Source organism: Parasteatoda tepidariorum, chromosome 7 (genome assembly GCF_043381705.1).
Source record: "Parasteatoda tepidariorum isolate YZ-2023 chromosome 7, CAS_Ptep_4.0, whole genome shotgun sequence".
Taxonomy (NCBI): domain Eukaryota; kingdom Metazoa; phylum Arthropoda; class Arachnida; order Araneae; family Theridiidae; genus Parasteatoda; species Parasteatoda tepidariorum.
The window spans coordinates 21908005-21935647 of record NC_092210.1 but is presented as its reverse complement, the minus strand read 5'-3'; the positions used below and the strand labels follow the sequence as shown (position 1 = coordinate 21935647).

Below are 27643 nucleotides of genomic sequence, written 5' to 3'. Positions count from 1 at the left end.
TAATTTCTTACTTAACTGTAGTTTTATTCTTTTCTATTTTGATTAGATATTTAATATATATCTGTTGAAGTTGTCGTCAACTACTTTTCGTCCTTATGTGAGGTCAGGGGTGCCCACAGGGGAGGAGGGGTCATATACTTGGGGGGAGAAATTTTTCTTTTGAATATTTTATACACACTTGTAGTTTTAAAATTTTAAATTATATTTTGGGAGTATTTTTAACTACTTAGGACAAAATTTTTTAGTATTTGGGAGGGGGGTGATTTAAAACCGGGAGTAAAAAGCAACGGAAAATAAAGCATCAGAAAAACCGCAGGAAAAAAACATCGCTGCACAAACTTGACCCTGAATTATAATTAAACATTATGAATTAATGACACATTTTTAATCAATCAAATAAAATTTTAAAATTAATTAATGTTTAAGGGTTAGTTTGAAATTTACGGGAAAGAACTCTTTAAATATGAGCATTAAAAATTTTCTAATACCAATAATTTACACTTATCGTATTATCATACGATAATAAGATGAAAAATAATTTTTTTAAACAAGTGATCTCTTTTAAAAATATTATGATATGATAATAAGATGAAAAATAAAACTTTTTTAAACAAGTGATCTCTCTTACAAATATTATGATGTAATAATAAGATGAAATAAGTTTTCTTTAAAAAAAAATAATGACATTTTCATCATTTTTGTAAATATTTTTAACTTTTCATAAGATTAACACCCTGTGAAAATATTGCCAAATGATATTTAATGTATGATAATCAGGGACCGTGCTAAGGACTTCAAATTATTAGTTAATAAATTAACCAAATATCAAAATTATTAAGATTTTGTTTTATTTTATAACCGTCGTTGAACAACCGACCCAATTTTATGGGTTTACGACTGCTAATGTTGAACTGCATAGCCTTGTAATATTGAACCCAATCCAAGGGAACTCCTGGATCGAGTATTGGGAGAAATTTTGCCTTCGTGGAGGACTTTTTGATGGAGCTAACCCGCATTTGCGTTACATGGAGAGGAAGACCACGAGAACCTCCCACGTTTAGCCTGACGGCAAGTGGACTCTAACCCATGATCCGTCTACCACTGAGGATATTTCACGTCAGCACTGTAGTCGGTGCAAGCCGGATGCAGAATTCATATTGACTGGGATTCGAACCCGGTTCGCCTCATTGGAAGGCGAACGCTCTATCCCCTGAGCCATCGCTGCTCAATATTATGATTGATTTTTTCCCGTAGAAAACTTCAAATCAAAATACAGTCGGACTTCTATTTAACGAACATTTTGCGAATTTCTCTATCTTGCGGTTATTTTCACAGAACCAAGAACATTTAGGAAATTTCTTCGTTAAATAGCTTCCAAATAGTGAAGTGAATTTTCTATTTAACGAACTTTTCTTTGAGAGCCACTTTCCCTATTTCCCAAAATATTTCAGAACATTTCAAACTTGTTGATGCATTTTATGGGGGAAATGACTTTGAATTTATTTTCAAAGCCAATTAACTTTTAGAGAAAGCAGTGAAATCTCTTTCTTTTTTTTCTTTTCTTTGCATTTTAAACAAAAAACTAACGGATTTCATCAGCAGCAATTAAACTTAAGATCACGTGTGGTAGTGTATGTTTAAAATTACTCTTATAATAAATGCAGCTATAATTTTATACATAAAGTTAGCTTTTTTAGTTAAAAATGTATGTAGCATGATAGTGTAACACTGGATAATGTTTTGCTCTATTCCTGATTTCCATGCAGATTTCTTTTATGGTTAAGATTCACAGAATAAATAGTAGATACTAGTTTACAAGATAATGGTGTATCGAATGCTATTTTAATTATATCCAGTGTTTATGAATTTAAAACCTGTTTTGTGTTGTTTAAGTATTTCAAAAGGTTATTTTCTATTTAACGAATTTTCCATATAAGTAACTTATTATCGTGATTTAGCAACTTCGTTAAATAGAGGTTCAACTGTAGGAGTTTACTATTAATTGAAATATTCAAATTCAAATCGAGAGCCATTTTGCAGAAGGGATGGAATGGAATGAATGGGAGAGAAGATTAAAAATCTAGTTGTTTTATTGTCTTTGAGGAGAAGAAATACGTTGGGGTTAATTTTTGATAGCTTATTAGAATAGAGCAGTAACATAAGGATAAACCTGAAGCGACAACATGTTATTGTCACGTTATTTTATTTGCCACAGAAAACATCCGGAGAACTAATTGGATGATAATATGCATCTTGCTACTGCTTAATCTGTTTTATTAACACTAATTGCAGGAAAGAATTTCGCCACGCAATATCGCGTGATACAGCAACGAACGTGGTAATCTGTATTTTACGGTAGTTAGTCTCATGATTACACAATCGCTCTTGTTTCTAAGATTAGATTATCTGAACTTAAAATAATTCTAATTGTTTACGCGGCATATCTAACGGAAATTACTCTAATCGATAATGTAGATATAAAATGCAGAATTTTTTCAAAAAAATTCCATTTGTTCGTTTTTTTTTTTTTATCAGGATCGAGGGGAATACATTCTTTTCGGTAGAAAAAATCATTCGTTAATACTTTCGTCAGAGCAGAATTTTTTTTCTCCACCGAATTTACGATTTTATTGCATTTGGTGAGGTGGCGAATGCTTAGCGCTGGCCCTGTTCTTAGAAAAGAAAGATTAAGAAATATTAAAAATTTAAGAAAAAAATTAAATTAAAAATTCGAAAACGAAATGAGCAAAAACTATAATCTCGTCAACAGCTCACTAGATTATATTCGCCAAAAGGAGTGCTTTCAAATATTGTATTAATATAGCCAATTCAAAGAGGAAATAAAAATTAAAATACAGAATTTTATCTAATNTGAGTTTTAAAAAGAGTGCGATCATGAAGAAATACTGCAACAATGCAAGCATATTATTCTATTGCAAAACATTCTGACCTCTTAAGTTCAATATTTAAAAAAAAAATTGCAAATGAACGGGAAATACTAGCAATTTGCAATTTTCACCTAAGCCTTTACCTTGCTCATCTTTCCTACAAGAAAAACTACATAATAGTTAGACCAAGGTCACCGTTAATAGTCTTTTACAATGTGTTTTTGCGGTTATTCGTTTTATAGTTTTGTGGTTACATAGTTTTTTATTCGTATAAAATAAATTCATTAATTGAAATCAATTTTTAGCTTCACTATAACCTGAATTTGAGCATATTCTGTGTCCAATTTCCTTGTGGTAAAAAATGAAGGATTTGTGAATATGATAGTGACGAATATAACATAGCAATTTGTCTATATATCGTAAAATATCGTTTTTTTTTTTTAATACCACAATAACGATAATCCAAAATTTATTTTCACGATATGATATGAACATTATCTTACATACCTTACATAAGCAATTACATTATCTTACATTACATTACTTTATCTTACATTACAAGCTGAACATTATCTTACGATAAGCAATGAGTATGTGATAGTTAACGACAGCGATAATGCCGCAACAATTATCGACCACAATACAATTAATGTTGGAGAAATTATTAATTATTCACACGTTTAATCGAAGCTATAAAATATCGAATACGACAATATTTCAAGCGTTATCAATAATGATAATTATATAAACTTATTAACCCATCTAAAATTATGTCAATTGAGAAATATCGCGATTTATCACGATACTTGAATTCAATCGATATATTTCAGTATTAATGTTTTGATATTACTATCACAGTTGGCAAGCCAAATTCTTTTTATTATTATTTTTCAATTTAATAAAACGGCAGCTTTAAAAGAAAAAACAATTTTTTTTTTAAATCTCAGTTTTTATTTACTTAATCATTTTACTAAGGTCGATTGGCTCTAACATGAAGCACTCTAAATAATAAGGTCACGATGAGATATGTTTAAAAAACTACCAAATTTCATATTGAGTAAAAATAGTTTATACTATTTATTCATTTTCCTATTTATATGCCTTGCATCGTACTTCTTCAATACAAATATATTTGAAATATTAAGGGGGGAATAAGGTAATCAATAACGAAAAGAAAAGCTTCTTACAAGAAAAAACATTTTGTAAGGCTTCTATTTTCGCTTTTGTTACACATAAATAAAAGCTTTGATAGTGATTCTTGGGCTTGGGAGATTCTGGACTTTGAATGTACTTAGTGAACTATAAGAGACTTCTAATTGATAATGTGAAAAACGATTTTAATTATTTACATTTTAAGAAATCTCCATTGAAATTCGGAGAATTGACTGCTAATTTCGGTCATCACCCATTTTTGAGGAAAAAGCCCAGAACCCGTAGTTGTAACGATCTTCAGCAAAATTAGCTGAGTTGGGCGTTAATTTTTACAGACAGCTCCTTTCATCGAGTAAGAAAGTCCAGAACCTGTAACTGTAACGATCTTCAGCAACATTAGTTGATTTGGGAGGTAATTTGTACAGACACCTCCTTTCATTGAGCAAAAAAGTTCAGACCCTGTAATTGTAACGAACTTCAGCATAATTAGTTGAGTTGAGCATTAATTTGTACAGACAGCTCCTTTCATTGAGTGAAAAAGTCCTGAACCGTAATTGTAATGTAAAATTAGTAGAGTTGACTGTTAATTTACACGGTTGTTATATAAAGTGTTCCGTAACTGAATTCGGGCGAGTGCACCCATGGTGGTTACAACATCACACTACTTACACAAAGGTTAAGGGTTTGAATCCAACCCACGCCAAGGAGCATCTCTCTCGAATATTTATATATTGATAAACATGCAACTCTCTCATTTCTCGACAAATCGCAGCACTACACTATTTCGCTTCGTTTCACAGCTCTCCGTAATCCGGAAAATATTTCGTCTGAATCTCAACCAACGTCAAAGATCGAATAGAACATACCTTTTACAAGCATAAAATTGATTAACGTGAGTCGGCAGATATTAAACGAGAACAAAATTTACGGGCAGACCAGTATTTTTATAGTCATGATATATTTATTTACGATCTTAAATTCATTTTTACAGTCAGTGACTAACATCTTAAACCGGTAACTGAGTATAATCTAGTAGGGAAATTTCTTAGAGTGTATTGTAGTTTTATTTAAAGAGGCTCGGATGTTTTATCTATGAACACACATAAAAACATAACAAAAAATTATAATTGTTATTATTTTGGCCCTGATTAAACTGGTTAAAAACTGTGAAAATTTTGATCATATGAGTTCCATTCAAAGAGACTCATGTGCGTAAAGAAGTTTTGATTTTTGCAAAAAAAAATATTTTTTTATTGTTAAGCGGATAGACAAAAAAGGATTGCAGTGAGTCTTTTTATTTAGACCCAGCCCAACAGTTAAAAAATAACAGGGAAATTTTACTACTCAATAAGAAAAAAAAATTCCTACAAAAAATGGAGATATCCCATAGTTCTACCTCAAACTCAACTTAACTCAAAGAATACTTTTTCTTTCTCAAGTAACTCAAGTTACTCAATTCTGTTGTCAAGTTACTCAATTCTTCCTTGAAGTTTGAACACGTGAGATATGTTAACCTCACGTTTTGTAATCTCTGGCCTTGTTGTAACACGTTTAACCTATGATGTAACTCTCCAAAAATGTATGGTTCAGTATATTGAATCTAACAGCATCTCAATTAAAAAAAATTATTTAATTCGCCAATTCTTTGCACGTTTAGATCAAGGAAAAAATATACCACACTCATTTAGTGATAATAATATTATTAAAAAAAATCTTGAAACTATGCCTTTATAATATCAATTTGTTAAAGATAAATATTAGTGTATCATGAAAACTAAAAATAATTATTTAAACTTGTTTCATTCCAGGTAAATACATTAATTCGAAGACAATATGAAGCTGTCAACTTTTCATCTTGTCTAGTAAAACAAGGAAATACTTAGAAACTCTTGCATTTAGGAATTATGTAAATTAAGAGAACGAATACATTGCACAAGGGAAAAAAAGTAAGGACATTATTAATGGTTGTGGGAATTTTACATAAATCTCCAAGTATAAGCTAACACATATAATAAAGTTTTGTGTGAACTGTTCAAATGGAAACTGACATGTATTTAAAACATTGGGGTTGGCATAAATTTATAATGAAATTAACTTATTAATAGGGTTTTGTATAATTTTTTATTAAACACTAACACATATAGAGTCTTACATCAACTGTTTTGGATAACTGTTTACTTAATAGGGTAAACCAACCAGTGAAGGAACACTACCCAGTGAAGGAACATTTTATATATATTGATTAAAAATAAGAATTTGAAAGTTTTTCTTTAGATTGATTGGTAACAATAGCTTACTGCCAAACAATAGGAAGTCATCTAGCAATGTTTTGGATTACCTGGTCAAATAGACTTCTCTGGAAAAATTTTTGAATTTGTTATTATCTCTGCAACACCTTGTTTCTTTGAAAAAATTATAAGGTGAGTGTTTGTATTTATATGTTTGAAGTGGAATTAATTGCATGTAATAGTTTTATTTTTCTCACAGTGAAAAAGAGAATTCAAAATGTAGTTATTGAAGCTACGTTTTATTTTTTAAGCATCATAGCATAATAAAGTACTGAGATTAGGGGGTGTTAATTCACTGGATCACCAAAGGATGAAAAACCAGTGAAGGAACAAATGTTTCTTTACTGTGTTTTTTTCTAAGTTAATGAAAATAAAAGATAAACTTGAATTTTCTTGTACCTTTGTTGATGTTCCGCATCAAAAGTATGCTAAAAATACGAAAAACAACTTCTAACCAGGGAACAGGCATGTTCCTTTACTGGGCATAGATTTCCCAGTGAATGAACAGTGTGTTAATATGTTGACACTTTAATCTTCAATTCATGATTTAAAAAAAAAAAGTTAACATTTTCCAAGTATTTATTTATATGTTATAATTTCAAGAATAGGCTTGTTTTTAAATATTTCTATGGCTTACAAATTCATAAAGAGCATTAAAAAATAACCAAAATTAAGTGTTCCTTTACTGGGTGTTCATTCACTGGTAAGAGCTGTTCCTTCACTTGGTCTTCTTACTCCTTGTTATTTGAACCTTCAAAACTGTAAAACAATATTATGTAAGTTCTCTGCAATTTTTTTTACATCATTTGCAATTAGTAACAAATATGTTGACCCTGTCATTTAGCTAAAATTACGAATTTTGAAATTATTATGATTTTTTAAAAGGCAAGCGAAGATTAAATGTTCCTTCACTGGTTAGTTTATCCTAAATAATGTTTCCTAAAATACGTAAACATTAAATTAAACTTTAAAACGTTGCTTAACTCTGAAGTTAACCGAAATACATCTCGTGAACCTCGTCGAGCCAGTATTACCAATCCAGTACTCAGCAAGCCGTTCATGCCAGGTATCGAGCCAGCTATAGTTTAAATTTGACTTTTTGCACTTCAATATACTGACCGTACTTAAGTGCTTCGAAATGGAGCTATGAATAGTTACGAGGGTATTCACCGCCTCACACCAGCACGCTCTACAGGTCTGAACCCCATTGAAAATTATCAGGATACTTTGAGTTGTAGTCACTCTTAGGCGCTTACCTACTCAGAGCATCAATCTAAGGTTAAATCTGAAATTTTAAAGGAGTAGATGGCCCTGTCACCACTGGTTTGTTGCCAAAGTGACGGGCTCTTCGGTTTTTCTCAACTGTGACAGAACCTGACAAACGGTATTTTCAAGATTGGAAAGTGGAGGATTTTTTCGTTCTTTAAGGGCAAATGGCAGTCTGCTCTAAATTTCAAGCTCGGCAAGCTTCTGCAGAAAACATCCTGCCCCTGCTTGGATCTTTCCAAGGAAGGCTTACACGATTTCCCCCTTCTGATTCTTGATTTTTTGAGTGTTAACGGTCTAATGGATCTTGTCTGACCTCGTCAAGACAGTTGGAGGATTAGCCACAACAACTTTTGCTGGTAAACAATGCCCTCAACACATCACTCATAACCCAACAATGGCCAAGCATCTGACTCCGTTGTCCAGTGCTCTTTTTTTAATAGCCATGGTAAAAATGCCACCAGAATTTAACCCAGTAGTTCCCAGGGGTGATTTCCCCTAAATTGGTAATTTCTCCCCTCAATGGGATATTCGAACGAAAATAGAAAAGAACAACAATAAAAAGCTAATGACAGTAATATACGAACACCGTTCGCGGAAAATTCGCCACAATGGCGGTATTTTTTTTTTAGTTTTACAAAAAAAAAGAAGAAAAAAAACTATCAAAATTATCTTATCTTAACGCTCAGATCTCTCTGGCAGAGAATATGAGAATTTCTTTCTCTGCTGCGTGCAGCCGCACTCATCCCGCGACTTTTCTGCATTTGACTTTCAGGCATACTGGTTGAGAATCTTCTGCGTTTTTCTTTTTTTCAATTCAAATTTTTTTTTTAAATCCGCTTTTTAGATGAAAGTTCATCATTTACAAATTTCCGAGAAAGAGAAATTATTCGCTTATTCGTTTCAGTGCTTTATCCTACCTATGCAAACACGATTTAAAATTACATTCACCTGATTTAAAATCGCACATCGTGTTTGTTATTTTCACGATATTTTAGCATATATCGCTTAAAAAAGCCAGTGTTTGTGTTCAAGTGACTTTAAAATTATGCAACGGAATTTGTATTCACGCGAAAGTCAAATATTGAATTTGTATTCTACGCGATTTTAAAACCAACATCGAGATTCGTATTCATGCGATTTCGAAATCAAACATCGAGATTCGTAATCATGCGATTTTAAAATTAAATATCGAGATTCGTATTCGCGTGATCTAAAACTGACACATTAATATGCATATTACTCACAAATTTTAAATAAATCTCACATTGATATTTTTAGAAAAATGTTGATAACATTCTATAGATAAATGTTTCCTACAGGCACTTTTTTCTTTTTTGTTGTTTTGCATTTTTCTAATTATTTAAAAAGTGTTTTTGCTCATAAAATTTTTGGATTTCTATGTTCAGCTTTTTCGGTTTTTTTATCAAAGTCATTCCTATGATAGGAATCAATATCACTCGAATAAAAGTTTTCATAAAAGTTAAATCATTCTTTAAAAAATCCGTGATTTTCAAACAAATTTCGCCAAATAGAGGTGACGACGAAATGGTTGAAACATGTTACGAAAGTTAATTAATTGGGTGCAGATAGTTTTTTAGTTGTGATTTTGTGTTTGCAGGAAGTTTGTCTAGCGAATGTCGAAATTGAAAACGTATACCAAAATCGAAATTGAAAACGTATACGAAACCATAGTTCAGACAAAGAATCACGAGATAAAAAAAAACTAAGTAAATAAAAAAAATTATAGTTGAAGAGCTTTCTCGTCATACTTCGGGTTGAACAGGGATCTGTCTTCCGGATCCTGTCATTAAGAAATAGTTTGAACATTTGCAAAGCGGACCTCTGAAAACATTCATGCTTAAATTGAAAGCACAAGGCTTTAATTGAAAGCACTTACAGTCAATGTAAAGATGAACAATAGAGTTTTCAAATTTGATTATCAACGTTTTCAATTTTCAGAGATTCCAATTAAAAAGAAATAAATATGTACTCCTATTTAAATTCTTCAAATATCTGTTCTTTTTGAAAAATAAAGAAGAAAAAAAACTAAGAAATTCAGTATTACCTATGCTTATTAGTAACAACTCATGGTTTTTTAAGCAAAGAGAAAAGAAATAGAAAACAGTCAATATTTAGGGGAAGGTGATGGGTGAGAATCAACATTTAGAGAGAGCTAATAGGCCAAAACAATTTTGGGATTTAACCTCACTCTTCTACACCACAACGAAAGGACTTTCAATCACTTTAAATTTATGTGCACCTTGCTGCGTGTCCACGCAGGCTGTTTATTTGGCTGCCTGGATCGAACTCACGAGCTCTCCACTAGCGGTATGAGCAATGCCTTAATTGCGCCTACAGAACGCACGGTGCCCTCCAATAAATAAAGAATTTCTCATTTGTGTTGAGACGAAGGAACAGAATAAATTACTCTAACACCTTTCTTTTTTCTCAAAGTATAACAAGATGTGTGGTCAGGGCCTGATCCAAAAATATGAACGCTGTAAGCACGCAACTTTCATGGTGACTATCATATCCCGTAATCACAATTTACGCCAGAATGCCTGCGGTCGCTAATTGCATTCTTTTTATTCCACTTTTACGTATTTAGCACAAACTAATCATTTTTGTCCCTTAAACCTTTTTCAAAGCCTTTTAGATTTCAACGCACAAAATATTATTTTTATAATAATGTCCAGAATTCTGGCATTATTTTAATTCGCTCAGCAGCTAACCATACAAACCTTTAAATCACGTATTACATAGCCATTTGATATGAATCCTTAGAAATTAACCACCTGTGCCTATATAGTTTGAGTTTCTTTAGGATATATACATATATATCCTAAAGAATGTTTCTATATTTTTAGTTGTCTAGTCTAGTTAGTCTTTAGGCTGTTTTTCGAAGGTTCCGTCTTTACATGAAATGATGCTTTTTTGTGGATAATATGAAAATTTTTATAACTGCTGTGAGTTTCCAACTTTTACTGTTAGATCAAGTTAAGCCTATCTAAAGCCAGCGCTGTCTACGCTTATTTTGAAAATGACGCAAAACATTAATATGGTGAAAAGCCACAGTTTTGTGAAAAGGAAAAGCTTTTGTGGTCCAATTCTTTAATATTTAAAGACTTACTCCAATGCTGCATTACTTGGGTTCATAAAAATTTGCAAGAACAGAGAATAAGGAAGCGATTTTGAAAATTTTCATCTAGGTGGGAAAATGTCGCCAAATTTGCGATTTTTTTTTTTTTTAAAAGTTTAATATCTTCTAAAATATTAAAGTTATTTGTCTGTTCTAAAGCCCAGATAATTCTTCGCGGTAAGATTATATATATAGTTTAAAATCATCGCATTGCATCAAGTATAAGGGGCTTAAACTACGATTTTTATTTTATTTTCCTTGACTGAAAAGCTTCGAAAAACAGCGATATATGGTTGTGATCGGTTTCTAAGTGAACTTAATTTGTCATGATCACTGAAAAAGATAAATGGTACAAAAAAACATATAATTTATGTCTTAATTTTTTATATTTAGTAAATGTTAAGTATTTTACTAGATAATAAAAAATTAAATTAAAATAAATTTCTAAACGATTTCTTGACTTCGGTTATCTTAATTGAGAGCGAGGAAAAACTATTAGTGCTATCGAAGTCTAAAAACCACTATTGATGAAAGGAGGAACTGAAAACATCGAAAACAATTTGTGTGAAGAAAGAATTATTGAAAATTAACCCTTTGACGCGGAATTTTTAAACATATTTTTCAAACTTTTTTCCTTATTTTGTATTAGTTTAGGTTAAAATATGAAATACCGGTGTCTTTTCTCCGTTAAAGGTAAAATCTTCCAAACACTGCCCACTGCCAAACTATAATATTATCAATTTTTCACTTATTTGAGTATATTTAGATCTAAGAGAAACATCTAATTCATCATTGTAATTTCTTTGATTTACAAAATCAATTATTAATAAATTTTTAAATATGAATGGAAAAAAATTGTTCAGNTTTTTTTTTTTTTTTTTTTTTTTTTTTTTTTTTTTTTTTAGATTTTAGCACAAATGTAATTCGGATAATCTAGCAATTTTTTTAATTAACTAATAGGCTGTTTTTTATAATTAAAAAATACCAAAATGTATTTTCACTTGTAAATAGTACGCTAGAAAAAAAAATATATAAAAGGAGCACCGGTGTCTCATTATCGTCAAAAGGATAAAGGTGAGTATTAGAAATTCTTCCAAATGTCATCAGACAACCAAACAGGTTTTGAAGTTTTTCATCCCATTATCCTAACTAGTGGTTCGACAGACTTCGATAGATATTAAGATAAAAATACTAATCATTATTTTTAATCACAATTTTGACAACTTTTATTTAATGACTAACCATCGTTACATAATCAGCCATTTTATTACATATCCCATCCTCTAAGAATCTTTGCTCTCACAGCTAAATTAACCATTTAATTTACCTCGAAATATTCGTAAAAATAATCAAATTTGTCTCAAGCTTAAACAAAACAATCTTTCAAAGACTTGTTTGCAATATTGAATCGCCATTTGGAATTTCTTGTTCTCTAAGTTCAAAAATTAACACGTGCTGCTGATTTTACCTGAGCCAAGAACTTGTCAAACACTATAAAATTGAAAGTAACAAAAACTCTTAACGTCCGTGAATTTTTATTAAAAAATATATTTGTGTCTAATGTTGCTTGCAAGTAATAATTTAACATCACTACGCGAAATAAAATTTTAAACAAAATTAACATTAAAAGGTAAAAAAATGGAACAATCGTCGAGAAAATACTACAACCTATTCATAAGCAGAAAAATAAATCAGTCACTTTGTTTGAGGAATCGGTACTTCAGAACATAAAAAAAAGCAACTTACGTGAAATAAAACTACTGATGACGCTTCGCAAACGAGGATATAAAAAAAGCAAAACCTCAGGGAGTTAAGCACTGCTTACACAAGAGCATCTTGATAAGTAGCGTGATTTTCGAAGAATGAATTATACGCGGAAAACGATAATAATAACCATTCATAATCTCGAACAATTAAAGGCGAATATTCTGTCATTCTCCCTGAGGTAGGAAAACTACATCAATTAAAAGCATTGCTCGTTATTCTTATACATGAAGCAATCGGCAATAAATTGGTAATAAATACATGAATTTATGTCATATTTAAATGAACGAACTATAAGGACATATTGAACAGTTATGGCAATTACAAAATCTTTTGGAGAGGAACTTTTGACATTTTATCAAATTTTCAAGACAATCTATTATTTCTAAGAAAAATTCAATGTATCTATTGTTAATTAAATATATAAGTAAATAAGAAATTAATCAATTTAAATAATTGTTAGTTAAATAATTAAATGTTTTATTCAAAAGTTAAAATCTAATGAGAATTTTTTTTTCAATAAGTGTATATCTTTTCGTTTTCTTCTCTTTTTTTCCTTCTTTTTTTCCTAACTTTATTCGATTTTAACGGAGATAATTTTATATTCTTTAGTTTAAGCAGTATTCTTTCGTTTAATAAAACTATTTTTTTCTCGTATTAAATATCTAGAGTGTTTTTTGTACTTACGACCTCGCATCTCGTATTAAACATCTGGAGTGTTTTGTCCTCTTGGACAACAAAACTCTAGTCCAAAAGTGAGGTTAAAAAAATAAAAACATTAGAATTCTCTATTAAACATCTCACAACACCAAGGTATCCGAAATATCAAGCGTAAATCATACTAAATTCTTCTATATAGTTTTTTTTTTAATAATAATAGGTATTAAAAAAATTTGTTTCTTTTGCCAAGGTTTTGGAAACATTAATTATTCGAAATGCAAGCTTTATCTAAAAAAATTTTATCAAGAAAATCAGAAATTTCATCAAATCCGAGATGAGAAATAAAGGTCCCCGCAAAAATCTTATGGAAATTAATTCTGTGTCAAATTATTTAAGCATTTAATATGTTGTAGTTCAAAAAATTCTGATCATAAGTTCTCATTGACACAATGCCCTATTTTCGAGGTAGAGAGCCATAAATAGTAATTCTCAATTCTTTTACTCGTATGAATTGCCCCCTCTTTTTAATAACAGTTATTTTTTAATCCCCTAATATCATCCAAATCAGATTCAAAATTTCTAGTACCAAACACAAAAGAAAAAAAAGAAAAATTGTAGTTCTGTGTTACATCTCTACAAGATCGAAACTTTGCAGGCCCTGATAAAATTCAGGATAGAGCGCTCGCCTCCAATGAGAGGATCGAGAATTCGAGTCCCACAGACGATGGTTGTCAGATCATGGACTAGAGTCTTCCTTGCCATCGAGCTTAGAGAGAGGGTTTTTTCGCGGTTTTCCTGGCAATGTAACACAAACACATATTAGTTCCCTTAAAAAAGTTCACTAAGAAGGGAATTCGTTAATGCTTTATTTAGGATCCTATTTTGATCCTACAAATCTTATTTGGATCGGCTTTTCAACGCCCGAGGGAAGATATTAAAAAAATAATATAATAAATGAATTCCAAAGCATTTTGAGAATGATTTTGCTCATTAATCCAAAATTATTGTGAATAAAAGAAACTCGTCTAACTTGATATTAAGAAAAGAATTCAAAATAATTAAAAACAATAGTTCCAGTGGAAAGACACGCCATGCAGCTGAAAATTCAAAAGCAATTTAAACAAAAGAAACAATGAAAAAATGGAAATTATGAAAAAATACGACAACTGAAGCTGACATCTTCAGGGGGTACCAGCTCCGGAAGCCATAAATGCAAAATCTGTTCTATCGAGAGAACACGACAAATGTTTAAATTGCTCTTTCTGTATCCCAAAAGTTTTGCCAAAGTCCAGGAAGAGAATACAATACAAAATATAGAATACATAAGGCAGTAAAGCTGGTAACCCATGAAGACATCAGTTTCGGTTATCGTATTTTTTCATTTTTCATTGTTTCTTTCGTTTAACTTGATTTTATTTTTAAATTTATTATTATTATTTATTAAAAGAATACAAATTGTTTACAAAAATGAGCACTTCTTTTATTTCGCCACCTAATTTTTAAAATATCAGTAAAAGTAACGACTAGCATATTATTATAGAATTCTATTCCAATAGTCTGGCTTAATTAGTAAAAGTATCTTCTGTGGAATATAACGAAAAATATATTCTACATTAAAAAAATAATGATAACAATAAAAAATAAACAAGAATTTACTCCTTCTAAAAATTTCAAGAATTCCTACGATCATTAATATTCTTAAATGTCATTCATACACTGAAACGTTGACTTAAATATCAGGTATCTAAACACGTGTCTGCCGATTCTAAGGATAATGCTATCTGAGCTTCACGGTGCATGCTCGAAAATTTCTCTACAAATCGCAATTAACGCTATGCAAAATCTGCCCATTCACACTTAAACATCTTCAAAGATTAAGTAAATAATCAGAAGAAGAAGCGGTACGAATAGTGGTAGCACAGAAGTGGTAAGATTACTCGATTAAAAAACACTTCATTTACTTCAAAAATATATAAATTAGAAATAACAGTGGCCATGTTTCAAGCGCTAAAAAAAGGCTCTCATTTTCAAAACTTGCCCGACGGAAATTAAAAGAAACATAAGTGATTTGGAAAAATAAAAACGTAAAGTTTTCAACGAAAATGGAAAAGTAAAGGTGAGAAATAAAACTAGAAAAACCACAGTATCCGAGAGAGAAAAATATGAAAAACAGAACAAGAAAAACCACTGAGGCCGAGAAAAATAAATTACGGTAAAATGCATTTCCACGCACTATGGAGAAGTAGTGAGGAAATGATGTCGTTAACAGAGGAATCTGAATTCATATGATTGCTGATTTTCTTATTAACTACATTTATGTGAATACTGACTCTCTTGTTAACGACATTCATGAATGCTGATTCCCGTGTTAACGACATTCATATGAATACTGATTCTCTTGTTAACGACATTCATATGAAAATTGATTCTCTTGTTAACAACATTAGTTATTCGCCACCTCTTCATAGAGCGTGGAAATGAATTTTACCTTGATTTACTCCCCTCTGCCACTTTTTCATCTTTTTTCTTTCTAAGCTACTGTAATTTTTCTAGTCTTATTTTTCATCTTTATTTTACCAATTTTATTGGCAACTTCACGTTTTTATTTTTCAAATCACTTTTGTTTCTTCTCATTCACGTCTGGCAAGTCTTGAAAATGAGAGCCCATTTTTGAGCACTTGAAACGCATCGACCAATCATCAAAGATCGCAAATGTTATTTTTTATTTCGTTAGCTACATTTTTTATTTCCTCATCAAGATTCGCTTAAACTGCATTAATTTGTTTGGCGTAAATAAGTGATGTATATAAATAAGCACGTTTTTAATTTGATGCTCATAATGAATTGCCAACAAGGTAACACTGGTATTAGTTTTCTAAAGCTAAATAAAATAAACAATTATTTCGCCAAAATAAAAAGAAGTAAAACACTTCTTTAAAATAATATTTTCGATCAGCTTCGGAAACTAATAGTAAGCTAATTATACCTGACAATGTGTCAATTAAATTATCGCTTGAATTGAGCATTTTCATTGTGCATCTGAAAATTAAATCTTACTTCCTCATGATCATTTACGTAAGAATAAACCAATTACATTTATTTGTATGGAAAGTTCACTAACACATATCGTCATAGCTGTGAACACTTTCCTCTAGGTGTCAGTATTTGCGTTATTATTCTGCTAGAATTCACAGGACTTCAGACATCCACAATACCTAAACGACCCTGAAAGTGTCCACTACCGAAGGAAATCTTTGATAGATAGGAAAAAAAACAGTGTTAGTCGATATATTCAGCTATTCGATAAAGTGACAGAATAAATTATAAGGAAATCTTGCACTGAAGTAAGTTTGTAAAATGAATAATAGATAAAAAGATAGAAAATGACATTAAAAAAATGAACTTCATTGTTTCAACAAGCAAATAAAAATCACTAAGCTTACTAAAATGATATTGCTTAGTGTTATATTCGCATCGTTTTAGATGTAATATGCAGGGTCTGAGGCAATATATTGATATCTTTCATATTATACAAGAGAGGGATTTTGGTTTAAAATAAAAATAAAATAAATAAATACCACGTTTTTTTATCATTTTGATGTATTATTTCGACAATGCTAAAATTATTTCCACCCTAGTCACATCAGCCCATCTTGATGCCTTGAAATCTTGTTTCATTCATATGAATGCTGATTCTCTTGTTTATGACATTAGTTACTAACCAGCTCTCCATAATGCGTTGAAATGCATTTTAACCTGATTTGCCCCTCTTGGCCACTGCGGTTTTTCTTGCTCGATTTTTTACCTTTTTTATGTCCCGCAGTGGACTGATCGTTAAGATCCAGTTTACAGCAGATCACCGAAGTCAAGCATTACTAGCTGCTGTCAGTGTTAAGGTGGGTGACCCCTTTGATCAGCCTGAGAAGAGACCAAGGGTATGCTGTATGGGTCCTCGTTAAACTATACTACCGTAAAGTGCTCAACTTCGCTCGCAGGCTACCGAAATTGGGATGCCATCCCCTCAGCATAGGATCAAAGTTATGGTGGCAGATCTTCGGGTCATCCTCAGGGGTCATTCCCAAACGGTCAACAATAGCCCATTGTACAGCTCTAGTGCGACGCAAATAAATTACAACTAAAACACTTTTCGTTTCCCTCTAAGCTACTATGGATTATTATTATTATTTATTATTATTATTTTTAAAAAGTTTGTTTCTGACCTTTATTTTTCCATTTTTTGTTTTCAACTTTATACTTTTGTCACTTTCGTTTCTTCCCGTTCCCACCTGGTAAGTCTTGAAAATGGGAGCTGTTTTTGAGCTATTGAAGTTCGTCGATTGTTATTTTAAATTTGTATATTTTTGATGCGAGCGAATTTTTTAATTAATATCTTACCGCTTCAATTCCTTAGGATTAATTATTTCACTAGGCAAGGAAATATCTCTGTTATTTCCAGAATTTCCACAAGAATTTCTGGAAACATATTTGAATTTCAAGATCTGAAAAAGATACCGACTGTAATTTATTTTCATATTTTTCTAAAGTTAAATTAGAGTGAAATAAAGGTTTTCATAAAAGCGGAAAAACACAATAGTGGTTTTTCCTTTTTTGTTTCTTTTTTTACTCACATTTATTCATCACCTACTAAATAAAAATTCACTTTTCGATATATTTTAAACTATATCCCAAATAGTTAAGGAAAGGAATTTTGTGAAATTATAACGTGTATAAACGACGTAAAACTTCTCGCTTGACGACATTTAACTGCTGTGGGTGGTGGATTCACACAAATCATAAAATAGGAGTATTAATGAATATATAAATCAGTGAATTAACATTTTAGTCAATCAGTGTATCAGCGAATCAATGAATAATCTAATCAGTGATTCGGAAATGCAGCATATTTGTGAACTAGTAGTTAGTCAATTAATAAAAAAAGTTTGTGAATCTCTTATTTGCATCATTAAAGTCAAACAAAATCGGTATATTTAAGCCGATAGTTTTAGAAAAACTTAAATACTATTTACTTTCGTGTTTTAAATAAGTTTTGAATATAGCTTGAAATTTTTTCTCTTGAAAATATAGATTATGAGTTCAAATTATCTCTCCCACCCCTTACTAAGTAAGTATTGATCCAAACTACAAAGAAAACAATCCCTTTGAAAATTGCAAATTCTATAGAAAAGATACAGCTAATTTTTTCCAAAAACTGATACTCTGTCTCTAAATAAAAGCAAGTTTACGCAATAATTCTATGAAAAATTGCTTAATATATTAGCAGAAATAATACCGAGAGGTTGGAGAAAGAATTATTGCCTCAAATATCAATATTTTTAATGGATACATGGTTAAGCAGTACGTTACGTACATTGCATTATTCTTTATACCAGAAATAGGTACGTAGTGTGCAGTGGATTCCATAATAACTGACCTTAACTTCAGGACCACGATATGTGATTGCGCGATTCTCCCTTCACAACCCACAATATGCATAGATATAAAGGCCCTTTGCAGGAACTAATATATCCCCTATATTACTCCCTGCATATATGAAACGAGCCTCTCTGACTCTATCGGCCCAAGATCAATCACTCGGACGTGATCTTAATTTGGTACCCTAGTATAACCAAAGACCTAGTATAACCCTCTATATTCTTTGGTATAACATCTCGTATTAGTTCGTAAACGTAAATCGTACGTACATAAAAGTGACCAAGTCAGAGGCCGAACTAAATCAGTGTTCCGCTATCATTCAATCAATTTCCGTTTGCACAGTTCCTATTGGACAATTCGTATACCAATCCCGATAGAAACGTATGGTTGTCTCTGTAGCTGATTGATCATTGGATTTCCAGTGGACACTTAGGAGAATTGATTCACCTTAGATGTCTCTATACTCGAAGTTTGCGGGCCTAGGGAAGCGCTTTTTTCTCCATCTGCCGGTACTGAAGAGGTTAATATTTGTTTTTAGAATCGTTGACAAAAAAGTATACACATGAGGGGCCGCAATTCAATATTTATGTGAGGAAGAAACAGAAACTTTATCGAATTCCAACAAATTACTATTAATGATGCCGGAACTGAAAGTATCAAAAACAGTTTGACTCACCAATGTAATCTATTTAAAATTACAATTCAGAAGCCAGTTTTTTTTAAATGATACATTTAAAATAATAATAATTGAAAGCAAAATGCAAACAAAAGCTCGAAAAAATTTGAATATATGTTGATTAAAACAAATATTATTTTAGAAATTGTCTAAATGTGCTTTCTTTTATTGCAAAGCTAAAGTTTAAATTTCGAGACAAGAAAACGATTTCCAGAATTTGCCTTTTTTTAAATCCTTTTCTCAAAATATTGCTATTTTTCCCAATCCACCAGCATCCTTATTATTTTTTTTTCTTTTAAATGAAGTTAACAAAAAGAAAAACTAACTAAAATTAAACTTTAGAACGGCATTTTGTGTTACCAAAGTTATCACTAAAATATACTTTATCTGAATAATAGCGTTTTAACAAGGAATTCAGATTTCTGATTCGTAAAATATGGAAGAACAACAATCTGGAAAATATGGAGGACATTTGAGTGAATCAAAAAAAAATTTGCACTTAATTATAAAAGTCATTTATCCAAAGATGATTCCATAATAAAATGCTTTTTTTCATAATAGATAAGTTTTTTTTAATTATTTTATAACGTTCGAAAATATTGAGTTTTTGGAATTTAAAAAAGACTTAACGTAATTTTAAACTGTGAAATTTTTAATGACAGTGAATTTTTAATGACAAATTTTTAATGACTCAAAAAAATCATATTTTCAAATTTTCTTTCCTCAATAACTTTTAGTCAGATTGCTTTTAAATTTTTGATTAAAAACTGCCCTATATACTTCATTTAAGAACTTAGTAGAAAATATGGATGAATAAAAAGAATGAAAATTCAAATTTAATTTAGTACTATAATTGAATATAATGACGTTCGAAGATTTAATTATTAAGAATTTTTACACACAGCAAATTGGCAAAAGGGACTTAATTTAATACAATAGCAATAATAATATAATTTTACGCACCAAAAAATAAATTAAAGACTCAGAATACTATTAAGAAATTTAAGAAATCTGCATTTTAACAATCCGATAACATTAAATCTTTAAAAAAATACGTCGAAAACAATTAAAAAAATAATGTTTAAATAGATGAATGAGAACAAATTATAACATGATTAAACTTTATAAAATGTGATAAATAAGCTAGAAAAAATTATTTAACTAAACCCAGATGGAAGGAAATAAATAAATGTTTTATTCAAATGAAAAATGGTCATTTTAAATTTGAAATACTGTTTTTATAATCTAAAAAATGTGTCAATAAAAAATAACTCATTTGAAAGTAATTGAGGAAATCAATCTACATCTTCAATTAAAAAATAAACTAATTAACTCTATTTCCATAACATAAAGAGAACGTCAAATCGTTTATTTTCCACAACCCTCTATTCTATTTTTAAAAAGCAGTCAACTTCCTCCGATAAGCGTGCAAGCCTCGTTCATTTTCACGTGTTGTTGAACTGAGGCATGTTTACAATCGTCTGCAGTTTTTCCAATACATTAATTTTAAAGTTGCGATGCGATGGCAACATTTTAAAAGTAGCAAACGATTATTCTAATGTTTCCAAAGATATTAGACAAAAAAAACTCACCTAAGACATGGCTTTCGTTGACAACATATGAAAGATTATGAACGAGACGGAAGTTTACTTCCATTTTCTCTTTTCCGGCCAGCTTCTTCAACAGGCGTCGAATTTTCATTTTTGTAAGGATCAAAATTTTCTCGGAAACCGGTTTGACCCCAGCAGAAAGAGGGAAATAAAACTCATTGAGAATTATGTTACAATTTTGGACGTCCATTCGTTCATTCATTTCTGAGAAGAAATTCGACCGAAATGAAACTCTATCCTGGAATGTCGCAAATCAAATTAGAAATGTCGTGCAGTGATATGCTGTCCCGAATTCCATTTTGCCGATTGCTCGCAGAAGCTGTATCTATAACTATTATTAAAGCCGGTTCTATTTCCAAAGGAATTTTTACTTTTTTGAGTTATTGGGAGTAACAAAATAAAATGTACGAAATTAAAAACTATAACATATATTGTAGCTTTAGAAATAAGGTTCTGTGCTTGTTTTATAGACATTTTTTTAATGATTTCGTCGAAAAAGTTGAAAATATGTAACAAACACTGCAATAATGAGTATATTTTAAAGAAATGGTTGGTTTGAATAATATTTATGTAATTCATAAACTTAAATATTTTTTATTAATATTTTATGAGGCAAATTTATATTTTTGAATAAATCCTTCGACAATAAATTAATAAAAAAGATCATAGATATAATCAACTACTAGTATGCTGTTAATTTTTTACTTAAATCGGTTTAAAATAAAATGATTTATCATTTCTGAAAGTATGAAAAACGTTACTTTGAAAAAAAAGGCAAATAAGGATTACGATTTCAAATAATGCGTTACATTTTAATTTTTCGCTTCTCTAAAGTTAAAGATTTAAATTTTAAGAAAAGTATACCAAACGTCAATTTTCTGATATTCAAATTTCTTCAATTCATATAGATGTTCCCATTAAACAAGAATATAATAAAAGAGACTATTTTTTCTTTTATTTTTTTATGCTTTCAACAAGAAACTAAAAAACAATTGTTTTTGGTTTCTCCATACTTTTTTTTTCAACTCCAGGCATTAATGCCTGAGTCAAAACTGCGACGATACTATGTAGTTCATTTGAGAATGAATTCTAGGAATACCAGCAGGAAATCTACGCTAAGTTAAGGAAATTTTCATAAGGGAAGGGGAAAAAAATTTCATATCACGTTCCGTGTACAAAAGTAAAGATTTACCTTTAATGATAACAAAAAAAAAGAAAAACAATGCTAAAAATTTACAACATTGTTTACTCGATTTATTCAGTCATTAATTTATTTTATTATTTACTTATTTATTTATTGTTAATTTAAGTTCGCACTCAGGGTAACGCTTATTATTTTTTTTTAATTGAATCATTGTTATTATTAAAAAGTTGCTCTCCAATAATCTAATATCGTAACTTGTTTTTAGAGTATTGAAAAAAACATTTAAATACAAGTAAACTATTTCATCGACAATCCCTTCATCGACAGGCCGTTTCATCGACACCACTTCATCGACAGGCCATTTCATCGACTAGGTCATTTCGTCGACAGGCCGTTTCCTCGACAGGGTTATTTCATCGACAGGGTTGTTTCATCGACAGGGTCATTTCATCGACAAGTCATTTCGTCGACAGGGTCATTTCGTCGACAAGTCATTTCGTCGACCAGTCATTTCGTCGACAAGTCATTTCGTCGACAGGGTCTTTTCGTTGACAGGGTCATTTCGTCGACAGGGTCATTTCGTTGCTAGTGTCATGCGTAATTCTGAAACTATTTTAGAGATTTAATCTAAATATTTCTATTATTAATTAGAAAAATGCACTTATTTAATTTTATACTAAAGTAAAATTCTTTATGGCGGTTTATTGTTCCAATTGCACTAAAAGAAGTTCGCTTTTTAAATTAATTAATAGGTAGTTGAGAAGCGTTTAAACGGTTGATGTATCGAAATCTACTTTTCTATATCTAAATCGTAATAGCTCGACACTTATTTTTAGGATAGGTAAGGATTGTCTTCAGAACATTACCAAGCATGATATCCGGACCGTGGTTACAGTTAATATAGTGTGACGTTAACAATCAAATTGTTTTTAATATCAAATCAAATTAATAAAATATATTTTTAGAATTGAAAGCAATAAAAATATATTACAATGAAAATTTAGACACTATTTCAAGGAGAGGAAAGCTAAATTTATTGCTGTAAAAATTTTCAACATTTTTACATAAATTTTAACAAAAACATAGACATCAGTCGAATTCTCACAGAAATGAAAATAATCATAGACCTAATTATTATATCTGCTTAAGTAGAAAAAAAATTCTAGGTTTTTTATGATGGAAAAGTAATTTCTTAATGTTCACTTTAATTGCAATTTTAAACTTTTTGTTCAGCATCTTTAACATTAGGACAGGAATATGCGTATTCGAACAATCGAATTGAGTCTTAGTTTCGTTACTACTATTAGAGATTTCGAAGAACAATAGGAACACAAGCTTGATGTTTAGGTATTTACCGAGGCGGTTGTAGATTCCCACAATATTTAAAGTGCTACTCACCTTACCAAAATTGTTTAGAAGCACGGGCGTAACGTTGCAAGCCTGTTAGTGTTTGGTCTTCACAAAATATGTTTTTTCTATGAATAGTGAATTTAATAATAGTATTAATTATTCAATTCTAATCTAATACTATCAAATTATACTATTTTTGCATTATACTATTATTATAATTAAATAATAATAGTATAATTTAATAAGAATAATAATAGTAGTAAGTAAATGATGAATTAATTCATTTTTTATTTGCAGGATTTAAATTAGACACATTTTGCTTAAAAGAAAATTAACAAAAAGTCAAGCTTGGAATTTAAATGTAAGAATAAATAACTCCTACTCTACAAAAAAGAAAAAAAAAATTTGCAATTAAAATTTGACCAATTTTTTACTAGTATAATTGCTGAAATTTTTAACTGATTTTCTACACAGGATGAAAACACAATTTTCAAACACTTACTGACCACTATTAGCACGACTTATCGCCAATCAAAATTTTGATTATTTTCTGCCTGAACAAGCCAGGAGACTCAAAACTAAAATGTAGAAAAAATGAAAATAAAAAATGCATATGTATTTAAAATATCAAGTTTGTTCAATAGACTACAAATGAGAAAAACAATTTATAAAAATTTTCACGCATAGCAAAAACCACAAGGGCAAAATTTCACAAAATATTCTATCAACATTCAAAATTCCACTTTTTTCGTTTTGGTAACGAAAATTCACATTTCTTTATCAGGACACATATCAAACATGATATTTAAAAATTTACACATTTACACTTTTTAAAGGACTTATTGCTCGCCTTTAAAATATATACTCTCCCTGCAAATTTTATTAATTTAAATAAATTTTTATTCTCTTGCAAATCGAAAAGAAAAACATTTTAATATTTGAGTAAAAAAACAAGTTTGCTAAACTTATTTTAATAAAACATTAATGAGAATAAAATCAGATGCATATAGATAACTCTCCTCAATTATAAACTCAAAAGTCAATTTATTTGTTATATCGTAATAAATTGCGTTTTTTTCCCAAATGTTTTAGATCATAAAAACCAATTAGACAGGTTTCCTCCCCTCCTCTGATTTGGAACCATTTTTTATATCATTTCGATTGCATCGCATACCGAGGTTGTGGAGTCATTGTGAGTTTTTTCTTTTTTTTTTACATTAACGAAGTTTATTTTATAAGGTACAAGAACTTATAAATGTTTAGGGAACATATAGGATAAAATACATATTAAACTATTAAACACCAAAACAATATAAATAATTAATTAAATAAGAAATAAAATAAACTGGAAATGCGAGATTTGCAATTGCTTTTGCGATGCTAATCTACAATAATGTACATTAAAAATTAATCTTAGAAATAAATGTGTTAAATATGACTAGAAAAAAAATGTGTAATATACAACTTAAATGTGTAAAATACAATTAATGTTTCGTTTTCGCAACGTGATGTGAATAGAGGAGTAGGCAATTTTCAAATAAAATGCTTTTTTCTGGCAACCTCACCATACTATTAGGATTTTGCATCAGGCTAAGTTTAAAAAATTTCATCATAAATATACTAAATTACAAAGAAGTGCAAGAGGCATAACGTCTAATGTAAAAAATCATAAAACTAGTTTCAAAATTACGCATGACTTTGCCTACAAAATAATCTTTTCTTAATATTGTCGACGAAATGACCCCTGTTGACGAAATGACCTTGTCGATGAAATGACCCTGTCGACGAAATGACTTGTCGACGAAATGACCCTGTCGATGAACTGACCCTGTCTAGGAAATGACCCTGTCGACGAAATGACCCTGTCAACGAAATGACTAGTCGACGAAATGACTTGTCGACGAAATCACCCTGTCGATGAAATGACCCTGTCGATGAAATGACTTGTCGAGGAAATGACCCTGTCGACGAAATGACTCTGTCGACGAAATGACCCTGTCGACGAAATGACTCTGTTGATGAAATGACCCTGTCGACGAAATGACCCTGTCGACGAAATGACTTGTCGACGAAATGACCCTGTCGACGAAGTGGCCTGTCGATGAAACAACCCTGTCGATGAAGTGGTGTCGATGAAACGTCCTGTCGATGAAGTGATTGTCGATTAAATGAATGCGACCCCTAAAACCATATCACTATTCTTTTTATTTTAGCATAAGGAACGCTTTAAATTTTGTTTTGTCGTTCTTTATCACCTGAAAGGGTCAGCTGGATTGATGTTGCTGGGGGTGATTGCAATCACGCGAAAAAGTTGTAGAAATGTCGGCAAGGGGGGTACAAAGGGCCCACCCAAACAGACATTCGTCATAGAAACCTCAGAAAGAGATGGTCAGATATTCTATGAAGGGATGTCTTTTTCTGGAATAAATAATTGTCAATCTGTGTGGGAAAAATAAGGCTTCTGTGGTAGGTAGAGAATGACCTCCCTTTCCTGTGATTGATTAGTTAAAAGGTGGAGTGAATACATTTTCGGAGAGAGCTGCTATTCTAACATATTTCGATAGTCCATCAGATAAATAGATAGTTTCGACATCCATCAGTTGAATACGTAGTTATTGAAGCTTCGAACGTGATTTTTGACTGATGAATTTTATAATATGCCAAAAATTAAGTCGACTAAATCAAATTTAATGAAGACATGGATTTCGGACAATGGGAAGGACTTTACGACCGATGGGGAAATAGTATTTTGTGTGATTTGTCAAAAACACATTTTCTGTGAAAAATAGTACCAAATCGATCAACATATAAAGACTAATGCTCACTCCGCGAAGAAAAAGCAGAATACAAAAGGATTTGTTCAAAGTTTATTAACTATTCCTGATCAAGCAGCTAAAAAGGAAAGTGATTTTTCTAGTGATTTATGCAAAGCCTTAGTAAGCAGCAATATTCCTTTAAAAAAGCTAAATAATCCAAACTTAAGACAATTTTTAAAAAAATATTGTACCAATCAGATCATTCCCGATGAATCGACTTTAAGAAAGAACTACCTTCAACCGATATATAACGAAGTACTGGATGATATTCGTCGAGATATTGGAGATAGCCCTATATGGATTGAAGTCGATGAGACGACAGATAAGTGCTGTCGCTATATTGCTCATTTTATTTGTGAAAAAATTGATAATATTCCTACTCGACCACATCTTCTAGCAAGCAAAGCCCTTGAAAAAGTCAATCATTCAGCCATAGCAAGGTTTGTCAATGATTCTATCAGATTATTATGGCCTGATAGAGATGGTTCTGAAGACGTTTTGATTTTTGTCAGTGATGCCGCTCCGTATATGGTCAAATCTACAGCAGCACTGGAAATTTTTTATCCCAGAATGCTTCATGTTACATGTTTGGCTCATGCTGTTCACAGACTGGCTGAGACTGTTCGAGAAGTATTCTTCTCTGTGAATGATTTAATTTCTAGTATCAAGAAAGTTTTTCTCAAGGCACCTGTGCGCATAAAATTGTATAAAGAAATGTATCCTGATTTGCCCTTACCTCCACAGCCTATGATAGCTAGGTGGGGTACATGGATTGAAGCTGCACGTTTTTACGCTAATAATTTTGATGCAATAAAGTCAGTTGTAGATGCAATCGACAGTTCCTGTGCTTCTTCAGTTTATGTCACAAAAGAATTACTACAGGATATATCTCTTTGCAGGAGGACTTGACCATAATTGACACTCACTTTTTTTTCTTAAGTGGAGCAATAACAAAGCTCGAAACACGAGGTCTTCCCTTGGCTGAGGCCATATCCGAAATTGAAAAAATTCAACAGTGTATCAATGCTCTTCCAGACTCAGTTGGGAAGAAAGTAAAAGAAAAATGGTGTTTCGTTCTAAACGAAAATTTGGGTTTTGCAGCAGTGAAGAAGATAAATGATTTTCTTAATGGAAACGGAACTGAACTTCCAGAGAAAGTAAAACCAATGAGTACGAAATTGTACAAGTTTGGTCCAATAACATCGGCTGACGTGGAGAGGTCATTTTCTGCTTTCAAAATGATCTTTGATGACCGACGACATCGATTCACCCTTGAAAATTTGGAAAAACACTTAGTTGTGTATTGCAACAAAAATTATTCAGTTAAATAAAATCTTTCCGGAAAATGCGATGATTTTTCTTCTCTCATTTATCATACTTCAGTTTTAGGCTTTTTCTTCAGAAATGTGTAGATTCAAGTAAGAAATATTTTGATTTTCTTCCTTTTAACAAAA

At 30.9% G+C, this 27643-nt stretch overlaps 1 protein-coding gene across 6 annotated transcripts in view; it reads right to left on the bottom strand.

Moving 5' to 3' along the window:
- The window catches only part of LOC107451910 (diacylglycerol lipase-beta), a 72637-nt gene extending 51625 nt beyond the window's left edge, over positions 1-21012 (bottom strand). The window contains exon 1 of one of the 6 annotated variants that reach the window (XM_071183160.1): positions 20862-21012. The gene's annotated coding sequence lies outside the window, so the exon portion shown is untranslated. Of the gene's footprint in view, positions 1-12482; positions 12695-20861 lie in introns of those variants that run through there. The other 5 variants (XM_071183155.1, XM_071183168.1, XM_071183166.1 and 2 more) reach the window with 5 other exon arrangements.
- Positions 21013-27643: the final 6631 nt, after the last annotated feature.